This window comes from Thamnophis elegans, chromosome 3 (genome assembly GCF_009769535.1).
Source record: "Thamnophis elegans isolate rThaEle1 chromosome 3, rThaEle1.pri, whole genome shotgun sequence".
Lineage (NCBI taxonomy): Eukaryota > Metazoa > Chordata > Lepidosauria > Squamata > Colubridae > Thamnophis > Thamnophis elegans.
This window is the reverse complement of record NC_045543.1, coordinates 91,074,113-91,093,576: the sequence shown is the minus strand read 5'-3', so window position 1 is coordinate 91,093,576 and position 19,464 is coordinate 91,074,113. Positions and strand designations below refer to the sequence as shown.

Sequence of the window (19,464 nt, the reverse complement as noted above, 5' to 3'; positions counted from 1 at the left end):
AATGGGATAACTTATAGAATGTATCCCAAATCCAGGATACAGAAGTCTTACACTTAATACCAAAAAAGCTAAAGAACTTATAATTGACTTCAGGAGGAAGAGAGATGTACATTTACCACTGTACATAAATGGCGAGGAAGTGCAGAGTGTTAGTAGTTTTAAATTTCTGGGCATTTATATCTCGGAGGACCTCTCATGGACCATGAATGCTAACATGCTTGTGAAGAAGGCACAGAAGAGGATGTACTTCCTGAGAATGCGAAGGAAGATAAATCTATCTCAGCATCTACTTCTTTCCTACTATCGCAGCACTATTGAGAGTGTCCTGACATACGACATTCTTGCATGGTACGGGAGCAGCCCTGCAGCGGACAAAAAAGCTCTACAGAGAATCATTAAAACTGCCCAGAATATCACTGGGCTCCAGCTACCAGCCCTGGATGACATCTTCCCATCTCGAGGAAGTTGCATAATTCTCAGGGACTCTTCCCATCCTGCTTACAATCTTTTTAGACTGTTGCCTTCTGGCAGAAGATACAGAACAATTAAAACTAGGACCACATGAATAGCTTTTATCCCAGATATATAATTGCACTCAACAATGAACTAATATCAGTGAGCTATTGGACACCACTACTTGGTCTGTTGTGTGGATGCTTGGATGGTTTAGGGGCGGGGAATTTTTTGGTGGGTGGGGGTGTGTTTGGGGATTGTTATGTGTGTTGGGCCTGGTCTCTAGATGTTATATGAATTTCGTTGTATGTGTCAACTGTGTATATACATACAATGACAATAAAGTAAAGAGAACATTATTTGGAGAGTTCTGGCTGCTTCAATGCGATGGGTTCCTTCTGTGCTACTGGTATGGTCATGTGATCTTCCCCTTTCAAGGGAAGGGGAAATTTCTGATGCTTCCTGCCAAATTTCCACAAGGAAACACAATGGGAAAGCCAACAGGAAATTAGAAGTTGCTTCGACTCCCACTGCTTTTTTGTCTACCATGATCATTCTGTTTTTCTGTTATGTAAGGAAATATTTCTGAAATGATGATCCAGTGGGAGCACAGGTTGTCTAATCATTATTATATGAATAACTTTTCTCCAAAAAGAGATTGGCCTCTAGTTCTGCAACAATTTTAGATTTAAAATACCCCTGCAATGGTCTGTCCAAAGCTGGTTGAATTCCATTTCCTTGGCTAGATTAATCATTGGCCATCTTCACCTTGTATTGAAATTCTGCCTTCTAGCTTCTGTTCTAATCTCATTACTAGCTTCAACAACTGGTATTCATACATTGAGAACATGTATTGTTCTGTCTTCCACATATGGATAATTCCTAACTCCAATTAAGTATTCATTCTTCATTTGTGTCAAACAAGGAATGAAATGGAACAGATCCTGTAGAATATCATAAAATAAGTACTTGGTACCCAATTACAGCAGTCTATAAAGTACCAAGCCCCTCTATTCTTATTTTCATTCAGGTCAGGTAATGAGGAAGGGTGCCATGATTGATTGTACTTAATGCAACTAAAAGGTCCAGAAGAATCAATATAGATGTTATTCTTCTGGCCCAAAAATACAACGAAACTGTTTCCATGCAGAAAAACCCAGAAAAATCAATGTTGCCCAAGACACCTTGAGATGAATAACCAAACATCCAATAACCAAGCATCTTGCTAATAAAATGAGATTTGCTAAATGAGTTATTAGAAAAAGACTTAAAATTCAAGAACTAAGGATTAGTAATTGTTATTTGGATGTAACTTTGTTTTAGTCTCAGGTGAATGACTTGGCCTTGTTAAGAGTGTTTTTGTCAGCAATCTTCAACAGTTCTGAGCAAAAGCTTTCATTTCTAATTTAGCATTATGTTAAAACCTGGATGAAACTATTTCTTAATTATGATTTAGTGAAATAAGTCAGAATAAATCGTAATAATAAATCTGTTGTTTGGATACAACACCAAACAGCTGTTAATTGAAAACAGAATCAGAGGAGGATATAAGGGATCATATTACAATATTTTACTCCCACATAACACTAAGCAAGTACTGTGCATCTTTTGTGGAGTGGATTAATGGGACACTTAACCTACAAGGGGTATGCCATAACACAATTAATTAAAATGATTTATTTAAATCAGTCAGAGGGTGTCATATAAACATTATAATTCAGTGGCAATATATGGAAGGCTTTTGGTGGCTCTGCCTACAGTGGTAAGTTGAAATGGACAACCTTGGCAAGCCAAAAGTGTTTTAAATTCTTCTCTCCTATTCCTTGTGAAGCTAGTTTGGACAACCCCCAAATCCCACTCCTGGCTAGTCCTGCCCACCCCTAACCTCCCCAGAGTCCCCAAGTGGCCCATTTTGGATGCAGGTAACTGCAGGATGTGCACGGAGGCTCAGGGAGGGCAAAAAACGAGCCTACCAGAAGTTCAGGAATGCCAGAAATGGGTCCGTTTCTGGCCTCCAGAGCCCAGGGAGGGCAAAAACACCCCCCCCCCATGGTGCAGGAGGCCAACTAGGCCACGCACCATGGCCATGCCCACCAGGCAGAGAACCCCTTGCTAAATTTTTTGAAGCCCACCCCTGGCCGGAATAAATAGCAACGGTATAGCAAGTTCCACATGCTATATACCATAAGCATCAAGAGCTTAAGTTCCCTTTCTCTCCTGAAGGGAACTTCAGTCAATAACCAACAGATACCGGTTGAGTAGGAGGGGACTCATGGTTTCCAGATCACCTGATTGCCTTCAAAAAGCCTGAAAGAAATGATCGTCCTATTAGATGCTACAGAACACCAACTGTCAATATGTATGATATCTTTTCAGAAATAAAGCAGTTTCCATTGTCATTACAGCCATTTACAACATACCAGAGTGGGTATATTCGGTCTGATCATTAGTGGAATCTTTTTTTGCAGGTACTTCAGGAAAGAAAGGAAGGGAAGAAGCGAAATAACCAGCCAATAATGTGCCTGCATCCATATTATTGGTATGTAGCAGCTTATTTACTTCATTAAAGGGTCAATTGGGTAAGTACATGAAGACTGGGAATAAGTACTGAGAAAGTTTCTTGATGTTCCTTGTATAAACATATCTTTTGGCCATCCATAAAGATCTGTAGAACAGATGCACCAGAGGGACTACATTTGTAAGCATTTGACATAACTATATTTATAAACTATATTTATATTTTTAAATTAGGAGTATGGTAATGGAGGAAAAATAACTTTGCTCGCTTGAACAATGAGAATCATAAATTGCAATGTAGTAAACGAAAAAAGGGGGAAATTATGTTCATTAGTTTTTTATCAAATAAGAAAACATAATGAAGATTCTCTTCATTTTAAACTACCAGGAAATTTCTGATGCATTTTAATTATTTGTAATGCGATTTATTTTTTTGATCTTCGCCTTGTTTGGCTGCAGCCAAGTGCTTTAGCCGAACAGGGCTTCTGACATTAGTTCTGGTATTATACCTGCATTTTAAGAAGACAGTAACGAATACAATATTTGGTCCTCAACTCCAAACACAAATAAAAACTATCTATTGAATTCCTAATTGAAATGTTTTTAAAAAGTTGGCGTCATTTGGGGCCCAGATTATGATTCAGTTTTCATGAATCATAAGAAAGCTTTCAAGTTACACTTTGCAAATGAGAGGAAATGCGGAGAAGTATGTATCCAACATATCCAGCTATGGTTTTACCAGTAGTCTGCTGCTCTGGTTACTTGACAAATATTCCAGCTATGCGCGAGCGTGCACGTACACACGCATGCACACACACAGACACACACCTTCATTAAATAAATTATTTTGTTTTGAAAGGTAAGGACTTCTATGATAATTTTCTTCAAATGTATGCTACTCAATCATTTAGATGAATTAGCAAGTAAATTGCATGCATGTGTATGTATAATAAACAAGCTAACTGAACTTACTTTACCAATTAGGTATCTTAGCTTCCCCTTCATTTTATATATTAAGTTGTAGCATTACATGTACAGAGTTATGGATCTGGATAAATAATGTATGATTTTTCCAAAAGAATAATTCTTAAACTTAAGATTTTTCTACATGTAGCTATCTTGCTAGTTCCTGCATTGTTTTGTTCTCTCGCATTAACTTTTCATATCAATAAGCATAGCTAGCAAACCTGGACAGTTTTGTATATTAAACTGGGAACTTTGGATTTATTTTCAGAACAAACCAGAAGCAATGTCTGTTGCTGTCTCAGAACAAGAAAACAGTTTTCTTGTTCTAGGTATGACAGTATGACAGAGGCATCTAGGTGTTTGTGCTACACTCAATGGCAAGGGAAATTAACATGATTAGTGTTTTGCAATACTCATTTTGGGAGAGTCGGTTTTATGGAGTGGTTAAGATATCATTCTAGAAACCAGGAAACTGTGAATTCTAGTCCCGCCTTGGGCATAAACACAGCTCAATCTTAGTAAGGAGTCAATGGCAAACCACTTCTCAAAAAATCTTGCAAAAAAACTTTGTCCAGGCAGTTTCCCAGTTTCAGACACAATTGAATGGGAGGGGGAAAATTCTCCTTTATTTCAGCATAACTAAAATCTCTTCAACAATTAGTAGTCAATATCATTTTGGTGATCAGTTTCAATGGCCAAAACAACAACATCTGTGACAGGTGGAGATTATCACCACTATATTGGACAGGGCAAGCAACTTTTAATATGTAACTATATCAGGGGTGTCAAACTCAATTTAATTGAGGTCTGTAGTTGAACTTGGGGGGCTGGGTGGGCATGGCCAGCTTGATGCCACTCCCCAAACTGCTGGCACGTTTCCTCTTCTACTGGGTAGACCGGGCCGAAACCATGCTGGCCTGATGTTTCATCTTCGCATTGGGTAAACTGGGCCAAAGTGATGCGGGCCAGCCCCTTACATTTTCCAGGAGGGCCTCATGGGCCGGATCTGACCACATCCTGGATCCTGACCAGATCCAGCCCACGAGCCTTGTGTTTGAAACCCCTGAACTAGATATTCCAGTATTATAAAAAGAGGTTAGGGTGGAGTACTGCAGGCCACTTTAGCTAACTGTGATCTGCAGTTCAGTGGTTCAAATCTCACCGGCTAAAGGTCGACTCAGTCTTCCATCCTTCTGAGGTGGGTGAAATGAGGACCTGGACTGTGGGGGCAAGTTGCTGACTCAATTTGCTAAAAAAATTTTGTAAACCGCTTAGAGAGGACTGAAAGCCCTATGAAGTGGTATATAAGTCTAATAAATAAATAAATAAATGATAAATAAATAAATAAATACATAAACAAATATTATGATTAAGAAGAAGCTGGATTGGTTTCTACAATAAGGCATATGTCACTGCAGTATTATTAATGGTGCGATTCTTCATTTTTTGCTCATGTTTTAATAAACCTTATAGGAATTCCATCTATCTCTAGTGACCTTCTAAGGAAACTGAATCTTAAGTAATAATTTGAGTGATAATTATTTGCCCTTGAAACTGATATTCTTGTACAATATTGACATAATCAGTTTTACCAAGGCTGACTATAGCCTTGTTCTAATTGATTTTAAAGTATGATTGTCTCAATGTAGTAAATTATAAATTTAAAAATATTCTTAGTAAACAATAATGCAGAATTCTACAATAATCTTCATTTGGTATTCATTGCTGAACAAAGCTTTAAACCTTCCCCAGAACGCCTTATAATTCACAGACAGCACAAAATTTTCTCATTTTTTGTTTCTTCCATGCTATTTTATGAATCATCCTGATAAAGGGTTAATTAATTATTAATTGTGTATTTTTATGATATTTTAGGGGTCTAGGAAAATTATAATATAAGAAGTAATTATCATTCAGCCTGGAAACTGCTATGGACCAATACTGATCTTTGTAATTTGTTTAATATAATAAGCAATATTGTCTAACCTTCAAAGCTGCACTTCTAATACTCTTTCTTGTACAAAAGGGAATTAGCTGAGCAAAGTATATTTATGCATACTTGTATCAGAGGAAGGGAGAATAAAATCAATGGGACTATTTGCTTGACTAAAGTAAAAACCGTAACTCCTGCCTCTTGCAGAAGACAAGATCTAAATCCTTTTGACATGAGATGAAAATGAAAGTTCAGCATCCCCATCAATTCAGAATCAAGTTTCTCAGTCAGCCAAAACTGAGGTAAAGAAGAAATAAGTTGCTGCTTATTATAAAACAGAGTCTAAATATTCAAATTGCAATATAGTTTGGGCAGTCATTATACTACTGGTTCAGTTGAACAAGCAATTATTGTATTAGATTTCTTTTCCTAAAAAAGCATTTTAGCATAATATGACGACACGAAATGTCATCAGATATCTTTCAAAGATCTACCAACAAAACAAACAAAGTGCCCATCAACCTCCCATCTTTTAAAAATGGGTGGTGCTGACTGCAAAAATCTTAGTTATCTTGGGATCAGAAGTGTACCATTTTGTTTCTTACTAAGAGTGAACCATTCTGATTTCACAGAATGCAACTTTAAAAAATAAATTAGCACTGCTCTTTCTTCAATTCTGCAGCTGGATGGACTCTTCTGTATTGTGGAACAAATGTCTTCTGTCTACTAATCCAAAGCCCGTTTCTTTCGGCAGTTAAATAAACACTGTGATAAGAGCACAAGAAGACAAGGACTATTTAAGCTATATATAGTTCAAAATGCAAATCTGGCAAGTCAGAATCCAAATTCAGCAATACTATAATTTCTCATTACTTAAAAAATTCAACAACTAGTTTTCATTAATGGATAATAATTCACTATTTTCCAGATAAATATAGCAAATACATATTTTATCAATATTATTTCAAGATTTATGTGCAACAATGTTACTATATTGTTAATTTAACCTGTTTGTAAATGTTGAGATTGTGATTGACAACAGCTTTGATTGTCTTCTTCCTCCTTCTTTATTTTGGTTGGTTGTTTTTTAATTATTATTTTTTAGTTTTAAACCTTTGTAAGCCATTCAGAGTTGTACTTTACAAACTGAGTGGCCATGTACATTTAGTTTATTTTTATTTTTACAACCCTTAATCCCTTGTTTTGGACTGGAGTCAGGGTGACAGAGTGGAGTTGAGTATTTACTTGCCAGATGCCCTTCTTGATGCCTATGTGGAGTGCGCAGCAGATATGGTAGAGAAACATGTGCTGCTGCCTAGGATTGAACTCTCAACCTTCTGAGTGGGATGCAAGTGTCTTCACATCTAGGCTACCACGCTGCTCATGGCCATATAAATTGATTAAATAAACAAAATAGTTAAGTATTATAACAGATTTTTAAAAGCATTTAATACATATGAAGTAATCAAAAAAGGCCAGGCTACATAGCTTTTAATGTGAGGTTTCAGATATGGCAATAATTAATTAATTGATTACATGCCATCAAGTCATTATGAATTCCTTGCACTCACAAAGCTAGATTTTTCTCCATAACAAATAACCCTAACCTGTTCTTTCAAATCTCCCAATTGTGCACTCATCGCCACTGTAACTGAATCTATCCACCTTGGTGTTGATTATCTTTCTCTCTCTCTCTTTCCTTCTCTACTTTTCCCTGATTTAGAGTCTTTCCTTATAAGGTCTATGACCCTAATAAAGACATGACTCAACTGCTTCTTCCTTTACTGTTGATAGTTGATCCTAAAAGGCAGATACTCTCCACCCTTCAGAATCTTAATTGTCAGTTCTAAGGATAATTATAGTTTTTGTTTTACTTCCATCCCCGAAGAGGATGAAACTTGATAACCTGCATGAACATTTAAGGATATCCTCAAAGCTAGTGTTTGCTACTGAGCTGAACATAAAACTTCTTGTCCCTACTGCCCAGGGTTCTTCAGAAGTTGCATATATCTCATCCTTGTTTGTATCAGATTGTTCTACAGTGAAGATTTACAGTCACTTTTTTCATCATTATGAAGTTAGTGCCTATGTCAAAGGCAATGGTGGCTACTTGTTCCTGTGGAACTACAATTCCCAACAATTGCAATCAATATAGCCAATGCAAGGGATGACAGAAATGGCAGTTCAGCAAACCTTCAGGGCTACAAATGTCTTCTTTGTTTTATAGAGTAATATTATTACAACAGTGAATGTCTGACAGCTCATAATCATCTGCAACATTTCCCCTTATACAGCCTCTGTGGTAGAAACAGATTTGATTGAAACAAGTTAAAGTCCTGCATTCATAGAATAACAAATCAAATTTATAATAAATGAAGATGAATTTAAAAGTACTTGAAAGTCCTATGCTTAAGGACCTGATTACAAGGAATATTGGCTACTAAGGAGTTATATAAATAATGCATCCCAAATCTTATTAGCTATTTATATACCTCCCCTGCAAGTCTTGAAGCTGGTTTATTTGCACCATGGGCAGCATAGCCCTATTACATGCTGAAGTAGCTGTTTCTAAAATAATTAGGCAAAGTGTACGTTTCAGTGTGTTTATGAAAGGTAAGAAAGCTAAAGTATTTCAATCTCATCAGACCCAAATAATTTTAGAGCTGCTAGAAAGTCACAGCTTCTCCTAAATCAATTTGGAGTCCAGTCCAGTGCTCAGACTTGTATATGCTTCACTTGGCATAAAATTATTCAAGGTCGGCATTACAGCCTCATCATTTCCCTGTCAGATGACAGATGAGGCTGATGGCTTATGCTTCAGCTGTCACCAGAGCACCCATGAAGAACTAGCAAGCAGCTAGACTTCTATTTTAAAGACCAAATCTTACTGTCTTGCATGGTCTAACAGCACAGATGTTCAGCTACATTATCTTCAGATGCTTGTTCTACATTGGCTAATACAAGGATTGCCCACCTGTTCAGGTGAACGATATAATATTTTTGGCATGAAAGCCAATGGCTTTTTAAAAAAAGTTTTAAAATCTCAATAATTGAATACTTGCAAGACTGTGATGATCTCTCTACTGAAATATGATTTCTCATATGAAAACTCAAAAGTTCATATGCAAGACCAGGAAAATTTATGGGGTTTGACTTTTTTTTTCCAAATCAAACTTCAAAAAAATGAGGGTTTGAAACTTGTCTCTGTCCTCAACCAATGATTTCTTCTTGGACAAACTATTCCTTCTCAGACCCTTTCTATAATACAGCAAGGACAACACTAACATATAGTACAAGGTCACTCTAAGGACATGGTCAAATGCAAAAAGAGGACAAGACTGAAGAGGGCATTTTCAAAAGTATAAACTGTCATTATGCATTTCAAAGGGCTCTAAGTTATACATTCAGGGCTATAGAGGACATGAAATATTGTCATTTTGCATAAGTCACTTGCAATTTTGCATACATCATTAGAAGAAGTACTAAAAATCATGCTTCAAATCTGACTACACACAAGAATCTACATGTGAATGTGGAATAATTCCATCATCTATTTAGTTTAATGCAGTCTTATCATCAGAACTCTGTGGGAACTTCCAGGAATAAATGGGAAATTTAAGGTTGCAGCAGAATGAAAGCCAACAAGAAGACCTGCTCTTCATAATTCTTCTACAGACAAAGAGAGGACTTGAGATTGCCCACAATTGCTCCAGACAGTTGCTCCTCCTACTGCAAGATAGCGGTTTCCAGTGGGTTTATAGCTTTGAGAGATGAGGAAATAACCATGTTGCTCAAACCATGATTGGTGCCTTTAAAAGAACACTGGGTTCACATACTTCCTTTTCTAAGGAAGTGAAGTATATTTGTGACAGGAACTCAGAAGTTAATTTTAAGAGTTTCTCCCATTATAGATAGGCCATTGTTAAAAAAAAATATTATGAAAGAGGATTTAGACAAAATAGACTGATCTGCAAATGGTTTTAAAAATAATAGGCTAAAAGAATAATATAAAAAAAGATGCTACAGTGGATATACACTAGCTGAAATTTTAATAATAAAAAGGGATATACAAACAACAAACAAAAAGAGTGACTTAGATAACTTTTGTATATTGGACTTACAAAAGAGATCAATTTTGAAAAATTTTGTGGGAAGAGATAAAAAAAATAAGATCAAGTTCTATGATAATATTTGAAGAAATTAAAGCAGTGTTTCTCAACCTTGGTACCCTGAGAATGTATGGACTTCAACTCCCAGAATTCCCTAGCTAGATGTTCTCTGAAGAATTCTGCGAGTTGAAGTTGACGCATTTTCAGGTTGTCATGATTGAGAAACACTGGATTAAAGTTTAAGATTGTTACAAATAAAAGAAAGAAATATGAAGTGTGTTTATTTGAGTAAGTAAGCATGTTAAAGTAGACATGCTATCTCTGTTAACTCTTAATGGATTTTTTTTTCTGAACAGGACTGAACAACAGAGGTCAGACAAGGAGACTCAAAGTTATTGGTAGCATCACATTGCAATGAACAAGGACATACATTTAATTTTGCAGCTACTAAAATTGTTGGCTGAGCAGGTACAAAGGTAGCCACGGCACTAAAGCCTGCGAAACAGGTCCCTTGTCAGTCAACAAAGTGCTGATTCAACACCAGCTTATCAGCCACTTAGAAGGTGAGGACTTGGCACATCTAAGAAACAATAGCCAACTACATAGTTGGCTATCAATACCCCAATCAACAATTGTTAAAAAGCTACACGCAATCAGGCACCACACAAATACTACACAATACATAGAATAGAAAGCACATATTCCATTGGAGAGAAGTTTCCTGAGGATGGGCTCCAGCACAACTCTGAAAACTCAGAAAACTAAACCTCTAGTCCCCATGACTGACCCAGATTGGATCCTGCAACATTATCCTGGGACTCGTATATTTGCCTTCATTTGCTTTAAGAATCTGTTTATATATAAGAGATGAGATATGGGAAGAAGATATCATTCGTTGTATTTTAAGAGAGAGTGATAAGTTACTAAAATTGTGTATACTTGTGATGAAGGGATAAGTCATTTCTTTACGTATATTTTTCTTTAGTATATTCTTATTTGTTCCTTCTTTTCAAAGTTTCTTTATATATTTCCCTTTCCTGCACTTTCTATTCTTTCTTACTATTCTTTGTAGCTTGTATTAGTTATCTTTTTAATTGTAATGTTGAATAAAATTACTATTAATACAAACAGAACTATGCAAATAGACTTATCAATTATAATTTTGTCCTCCAATATTTTCCTACAATAGCTGTGTCTAATTCTCAGGGACTGCCTGCAGAAGTATCTGAGGTTTTCTTTGCAGGGTTTCCCAGAAGTGGTTTGCCATTGCCAAAGAATGGCCAAAGATCACTCAGTTGGGATTGTACTTAAGGTAGGACAAGAATTCATAATCTCCTGATTTCAAGCCTGATGCCTTAACCCAGTGTTTCTCAACCTTGGCAACTTGAAGATGTCTGGACTTCAAGTCCCAGAATTCCCCAGCCAGCGAACCCAGGAATTCTGGGACTTGAAGTCCAGACATCTTCAAGTTGCCAAGGTTGAGAAACACTGCCTTAACCACTACACCAAACTGGCTCTCATCCATTATAGTAGCAATTAATTACACTAAGTTCTTAACGATACTCAAAGTATGCATGTTATATTGATAAGGGAAATCTCAAACTGGGCATAAATGAACTTTTCTCTTGTTGGTTCTCATACTTTAAAAAACTGAAAAGAAAATCTTTTAATGCTGAAGCAATTATTCTGGAGGTGAACATTCAAAAGCCAGGGTTCAGACTAAGATACGTTATTTTTGAATTAATGACCATACTACACAATCCTCTGAGTACTTACTCAAGACCTTTTCCAGGTGCTGTAATTTTCCTCAAAAGGCTTTTCAGCTAAGGCTAAATTAACCAAATTCCATTATCGCAGCAGGCACTTCACCGGCTATTGTAGGGAACTGCTATTCACTACAATAGCACTTAAAAACAGTAGATGTATTTCTTGGAAAATTAATTATTAAATAATCATTCTTCCAAGAAATAACTCTGCTGCACCTGTTTTGCTATAAGCACACTACTGTGCTAGAGAGTGGCAAGTAGGAAGGGTGTGGAGATGTCACAGACATTCACCAAGTTCTTCTATTATGACATTCTATATGTCCTTTAAAAAATGTTTGAACTTGCCTTTGTCCCCCTCCCTTGAGGCTTTTACAATTGTGGGGAGCAAACTTATTTTAAATACAGATGCCTTACATAATGAATTGCTGCTACGTGCAATAAATGTCCTGCTGATCAGAGACATCATTTCTAGTAGCTGATGCAAACAAAAAGGCAGAAAGCACAGGAAAATTTCCCTCCATTGTCACTCCAATGAGGGCAATCTATTTCAATTTAAAAAGTCACCAAGAGTTTTTTGAAGGTTCTGCTGGACAAACAGTGTTCTTAAGACAGAAAACCCTCATCCTGTATTTCTTCGATTCTAGAATGCTTGGCATCAACCAAGTGCTCGCATTCTTAATTCTCATGAACCCCCATGTACAAGCAAGTTCTGTCTGATTCAGACTCAAATCTATGGCCGTGCTTTGGATTACCAGTTTGGTAGGGATGCCTACGCAGCAGCATTTCATTAATCAGTTAAAATTTGATGGAGAAATGCTGTGCAACATTTCCATTAATTAGATAACACTTAATTGCCTCTCAGCCTCAAAACAATCCAGGCAAACCAACCCCTCACAGAAGCGTATCATTAAAATCAATTTGGCAGGAAACAACGGCAACAATGGAACTTGATTTGGCAGGATGTTAGCCTTTAGATTTATATTTTTTTTAAAGAACAAACCCCGAAACACTCTTCCCAAGGTGACGTTCTAAGCGCCTTTACTTAGAATCAAGTTCGGTTGACAATCGGATTCTGTCCTTTACTATTTCCAATTATGAATGTTTACGATTAGGAAGCAGGCTCTTGCTTTTTTTTTTGCTATGTTTGCCTGGATTTGTCAGCAGTAGCTGGATTGTGTTTTAACAGATGGGCCGCGTAGCAAACTGCAGGCTGTAAACCAGGGAGCTGGCTGGAATCCGCACTGAGCGACACTGAACGGAATGCTTGTAAAGTTCACGGGCACAGACAGACTCAGACTTGTACACAATTCCGGAGAAGAGAACACACACATAGTACACACACAGTGGCCAATCCCTCCCCGCCCACCCCCACCCACCCAGGGGAAGTTCAAGACTTGGCATTCGGAACTGCATTCTTGTTGCACACATTATGGCCCATCATTTGGCATAAACAAAGGAAGGCAAACAAGAAGCCTACATCCATATCATTCACCTCTCCAGAGGCACTTACATGCACTCATACAAAAGAAGCAAGCAAGAGATACGCAGAAATACTATCTGACAAGGGCTAACAGTGACAACATTTGCTGTCAACATTTTAAACATTTGCACATGGGGCGAGGGGGGGGAATGGGGGTGGAATCCAAATGCAACTACCCCAAAGGGAAGAAAGAACAAAATAAGCTGTAGAAATAAAGGACAGTTCCTTTCTCTCCCCCGCCCCCCCCCCCCGCATCCCCGTCTCTCTCCCACCCCCACTATTCTTGACAGTTGCTATTCTAGGACAGAAGGAAAAGACAGATCAAGGTGGGGTGACATTTTAGCTCAGGCTATTTAGCTTCTGTCAGCTTGTTTTTGCAACTAAATTGTTGCCATGGGAAGGGTTATATTTGTATACACAAGGGCATGCCTGCTTTTAATATATAGGTGGGTGCACCATGTAATAAAAATGCACAGACTTGCATTTAGAACACAAGATTTCAATCGCATCTGTCAGTTTCAGAAGCTTTCTATACATCCACATTTTTCTTTAGGGAAGACAATTATCCAATTACAGTCAGAAACATTCAGCGCTGGTTAAGCCTCCCGAAGAACCTATTCTCCCTTGGAGTCACAAGAATCGACACCTAAATATTGAGATGATAATTATTGCAAAGTGGGTAGTCACTTTTTTTGAGGGGGAAAAGTTTTCATCTTTTGGATCCTATCCACTTGTAACTAATTTTATTTATTTTCTCCACCGTTACCCCGTCTAATATTTGTATATGATCATGCGAGAAAAACTAAATCACACCAGGTTATTTTTTTTGGTCAGAAAAAAGAGAAAGAATCAAGGGGACAGAAAGTATCCTCGGATAGCAATCTTTGCCCATTATTATTACTACACGGAGCCCACTAAGACTTATAGGTGGAGAATAAGTTGTATGAACAGTTAACAACCCCAAATCTGGCGGTGGCAGCGCAAACTCCGGGCTCTGAGCAATTGAACCCCGAGCTTTCCAGTCCACCGAGACCGATCGCCTAAGGCTAAGCCGAGAGAAACCCCGGGGCCTGATGCGGGGACTCACCCTCCTCCGGCGCTCGCACACCCACTGGTCATTCCTCGGGAAGAGTCCCGCTCTCAAGCCGCCGATCTCCCGGCTTTGGGCAGCCGCATCATTCGCCCAAGCCGGCTGGAGGGACAGGGATCCCAACACGCAGGGGCGTCCCTCTCGCCCAGCCCCTGCCAATTCATTGACCTCTTAGCGAGCGCCGCCAGCCACGGCTACGCGGCCGGCAGTGCTAGCAGAGGAAAGACCGGGGGAAAGGGGCGGGGCGGACTCTGCAGAGTGGCAGCCGCCGATTTCTGCTCGCCCGGCTGGGAGCATTGGACTGGACAAGGGGCGGGCGGGAGCTAGGAGAGCGGGAGGACAGATGGCCTTTGGGAGGAAGGGGACCCCTAGTGGATATAGGCGGAAGGGCACATGGTCATCGGGCCAAGTGTCAAGTAGAAAAAACGTGACCGGGGGAGGTGGGGGGGAGACTTCGTCCGCTCGATGCATTTGCTGGAAGGCTGCCGTTTCTCACCGCGTCTTCTCAGGCTGCAAGGGCAAATATTCGTTTGGCGGAGCACTGGGTGTGGCATCGGTACTCCAGAGAAAAGGAGATGTCTTTCTTTCAAAACTGAACTTCTTGCATCTATTCTACCGGAGTTTTTGCTTCGTGCACCCGAGTTCCTTTTTTCCCCTTTCTTATTTTCTTTGAGTTTTTTTTTTAAAGTATTGATTTATTAGAGATTTTGTTGTGGTTTTTCTTTCGTCTCCCTATGCATGGAGGTCTCATTTTGGCTATGAAGCCACTAAGTAGCTGGATGCAGAAGGGTCTGCTGTAGTTTAAATTTTTAAAAAAAATACAAGTTGATCTGTATTTTAAGAAGTACGGTAGCTAAAATGCAAACAGAGACTTCGAGAAAACGAGAAGTTCCCATATATTTCTGAAGTACTGATGGTGTAATGACTACAGATTGCTTAGCTAAGGTTCAAGTGACTTCTTCAAGATCCTCATTGGGCTCAGTATCTTAATTATGGTTGGCTTTTAGCTGATTTTTTAAAAAGCTAAGTTAAGTCAGACTTGCTTAATACTTGAATAGAACCGATACAAAATCCCAAGGCTATAAATAAACTAAACTAAGAGCCAAACACACACCTTGGAAGAACCTATTGCCATGTTGCTGCCAAAATTGCTACCTAGATTTAACTTTTGTCCTGTTTATTCTGTTCATTAACCACTTTTTGATCCTTAAAATTAACTTCCACCACAGGAGTCTTCATCAAAACTTTTTACAAGTGCAAGGAAAAAAGTCACATAACCACTGATGATCTCAAAAAACCAACAAGTTTATGAAATAGAACTTACTATTGCAGAATTAATTTTGCTTTTTCTTCAAACTTTGTTGTTTGCTTACCTCTTCACACATCTATGTAAAACAAGCTACTTGTGTACTTTCTGGTTCTCCTCTTATCTGTTTCTGTGTAGTCACTGAAGCTACAGTAATTCTGCAGGTCATATGTCCAGCTATGTTCTGTTTCTATGTATCAGTCTGCATTGATTTAAGGAAACTGACCTGGAGGAAATACAGTTGCATGCAAAACTGGTCAAATTTATGTTGCAATGAACCCCTAAGTGAATATAAGCTCACACAACCACATCCATGGCACAAAAGTAAACCCAGCCTCTTTCTGCACTTTCAGGACAGACAGCATTGTGTGCAATTGTTTACAGATAAAAAAATTGAAAAATAGTGAATGTAGCAGATTTTAAGAATTCCATGTAACTTCCTAATAGTGCTGTTGAAATTGTTATCTGGAAGAATACCCATACATATACCATATTTTTCCTGCTTTGTAAGAACGATCTTTTTTTTCAAATGTTGAGTCAGCTGTTTAGCTTGATGTTGAAAGTTGATAGAATAAAAATCACAACCTGAGAACTCAGAAATGTCACGTTTTTTTGTCATCTATGGGATTGTCTTCCTCTGGCTAATTTTAAACCTAATCACACTTTGGAGCTTTATTAATAACTCTATAGTAAAAATAAAAAATATACGGAATCACTTGGCAGAATATTTGTATGTTTGCACCTGCCAAAATTACTAATTTATTTTGATTCTGCAAACACCTACACATAGATACTAATTATGCATTTAAATTGCATACCAATTTCACAATACAGTACTTTATTTTGTAATCTGTAGAGGCTGTACAGCTTCTTGTCCCTTAAGAATTCATTGAAACCTTTAATCTGACCTCCATTTTTGCATGTAACTGTGTGCATTTTATATATTTAGTTTGTATAGCTGTCTATCATATCCAAAGTGATTCCGGGCAGCATACAATAAAGTATGTGTGTCGTTATCATTTTAGCATTGTCTATCCACTGCAGAATGAAAGCCTCTTCTGCATTTTTCCAATCAATACGGTCCTGAGCTTTCTTTTGCCAATTGGGCCCACCATGCTTGCTGATGTTGTTGCTCCATCTTCTGTTAGGTCTGTTTCATGAACACTTTTTATCAAGCGGGAGCCATTCTATGACTGACTTGGTCCACCTGCCATCAGTTCTTCTTGCTATGTGACCAGCCCATTTCCATTCTTTTATTCTCTTAATGATATCGTATATTTTTGTTTGTTCTCTAATCCATGTCCCAGTTTTTCTATCTTGTCTTGCAATGCCAATCATATAACTTTTCATGGGTCTTTGCACCACTTGTACCTTTTGTATCAATTGTGAAGTCAGTGTCTAGGTTTCACTGGCATGTTAGAACAGGTAGCAACACACACCGATTGAAAAGTTCTCTTCCGGTATAGGGAGAGTTGTGCATAAAGTGTTTTTGTATTCCTCTTTAAAAATTGCAGGTTCGTTATGGAAATCTACAATACTAAACCCTATTTTCTAAAAAATACCCTATATCTTCACTACAGAAAGTCAGATCAATAAAATATTCGCATATAAGCATACTACAGGATATGTTCTCAATATGTCCTTTGTGTACATGACTAAGTTGCACATAGCTAATAATAATTCTTCTAGTAGTCAAAACTCTCAGTGAAATGGCATTTGAGAGGGCAGACACTATATGCATATTAACAAACCATAGCATTAATTTCATGTTAAGATTGGGAAGACTCTTTCCTCTTCTTCTGAAGATGTCATTCCTCAATTGTATTGCAAGAACTCAACGCTGATTAAAGGTAGTAGATGATATGCTAGACCAGGGGTGTCAAACTGGCAGCCCGCGGGCCAGATGCATTACGTGCAGGCCACACCCACCCCAGCTCCATGAAGGAGCAAAAAAATCACAGAACATCATATTACAGAGACATGATGCCACAAGTTTGACATCTGTGTGCTAGGCAATACATATTGTATATGCATAGGCAGCAGCTGTATTAATAGAAGGGTAGGCTCCATTAAAACAAAGCTGAGTTTACTAAGGACATAGCTACTCTTTTTTGTGCTGAGCTCAGCCAAAGCTTTCCGTTCTAGCTATGGTAAAGAGGATATTTCACAATATAGACCACTTATGAAGATGAATGAGTTCACAACTTTACTATGCTTTACTAATTTAAACTATTGTAATAAAATAACACAAATAAAAGCATTGAGATGAATAAGGGGAAGAAAAGATTTAGAGAGCACAGAAGGGAAAGTACAAAAAAGGGTTATATTAATCTCCATTTACCAACATTTTGTCGTTGCCAAAGATCTTTACCAAAAGCCAATGATTAAATTCCCTACTGAAATATTTAATTTTTAGTGTTAATATCCCTTTTAAAGATAGTCAAGCTTGTTGGGAAAACAAGGATTCTTTGAGTAGTTCCTTTGGAACACAAATTAGAAAAAGCCTTCAATCAGTTTAAGCTAGCCAGAAACTCAGTTTGAGTACTGCTGTGTACAGCATCAAGTGCACTTATACTGATTATGATAACCTCTCTGCTTGTTGTGTCTATTAAATTTCCACTGGAATAAAAGCAAATCACATCAGAGGCTATCACACAGTGCTGTAGATTTTTACCTCTTGGATCCACTTCTATGTATATTTAATGAGGCATCATTAACTAATAAGCCTCTAATGAAAGACCAATTATGAGGAAACAGAGATCACAGAACTGGAAAAGGCTCTGAAGATAATCTATTTCAACCATCCGCCTATTTGTCTTTTTTTTGCAATATAGCCAAAAGGACTTTGGTCCAAATGCTGTTACTACTAGTACAGCATTTGAAATTTTTGATTGGCTTCCAGGAGCAATCAGAAAAAATGCAAGCATTCTCACAAAGAGTGGCCAGTTTTCATGGACACGTTGTCCTTGACTTATGATCACAACTGAGTGCAAAATTTCTGTTGCTAAGTGAGACATTTGTTAAGTGCGCTTTGCCCCATTTCTTGTCACAATTGTTAAGTGAATCCCTGCCGTTGTTAACCACCAACATGGTGGTTAAGTGAACCTGGAGCCATTGACTTTGCTTGTCAGAAGATTGCAAAAGGGGATTGTGTGACCCCGGGACAATGCAACTGTCATAAATACAAGTCAGTTGCCAAGTGTCCGAATTTTGATCATGTGTCCATGGGGATGCTGCAAGTGTGAAAAACAGTTGTGAGTCTGTTTTTTCAATGCTGTTGTAACTTCGAACAGTCACTAAACAAATGGTAAGTTGAGGACCACCTGTGCTGTCCTTAAAATATAAGCACATTCTCTCAATTTGAAACCTTCCAGATGCACTGAATTCCAAGCCAGCAGAAGAATGGAAGTTTTGAAGTCCAACATATTTGGAAGGAAAGGCTGCTTTATAACTTTAGCCTAAGGTTGAAATCTATTCTTAGCTATGCAAACTGATATCCAAGGAAAGTTATATAATGTTTAACAACAAATGTAAGAATGAAGGTGAAATTGACAATAAGCTTACTTGGTTTCAGATTGTTTCAATTATTTTAGGACCAAGTTTTAAGCTGCTTCGATTTTATTAATACAATTATATTTCGTTGTATAGTAGTAACATAAAGTCTAAACTATATGTGAAATGTGTGACAATTGAAAAAAAAATCTAAAATGCGGGTGGTGTTTACTGTCAGTGAAGAACATAGTCAATATGAAATAAACATGTCATCAAACACAACTCTGAATTATAAAATTTGCAGGGTATGATTTTGTACAGAAGGCAATGCAAAAATGATCAATGTAATCCT

General features: G+C 37.9%; 1 protein-coding gene across 1 annotated transcript in view; it reads right to left on the bottom strand.

Moving 5' to 3' along the window:
- MARCHF3 (membrane associated ring-CH-type finger 3) overlaps positions 1 to 14,571 on the bottom strand; it is a 118,924-nt gene extending 104,353 nt beyond the window's left edge. The window contains exon 1 of the mRNA XM_032214291.1: positions 14,312 to 14,571. The gene's annotated coding sequence lies outside the window, so the exon portion shown is untranslated. The remainder of the gene's footprint in view (positions 1 to 14,311) is intronic.
- Between the last annotated feature and the right edge of the window lie 4,893 nt (positions 14,572 to 19,464).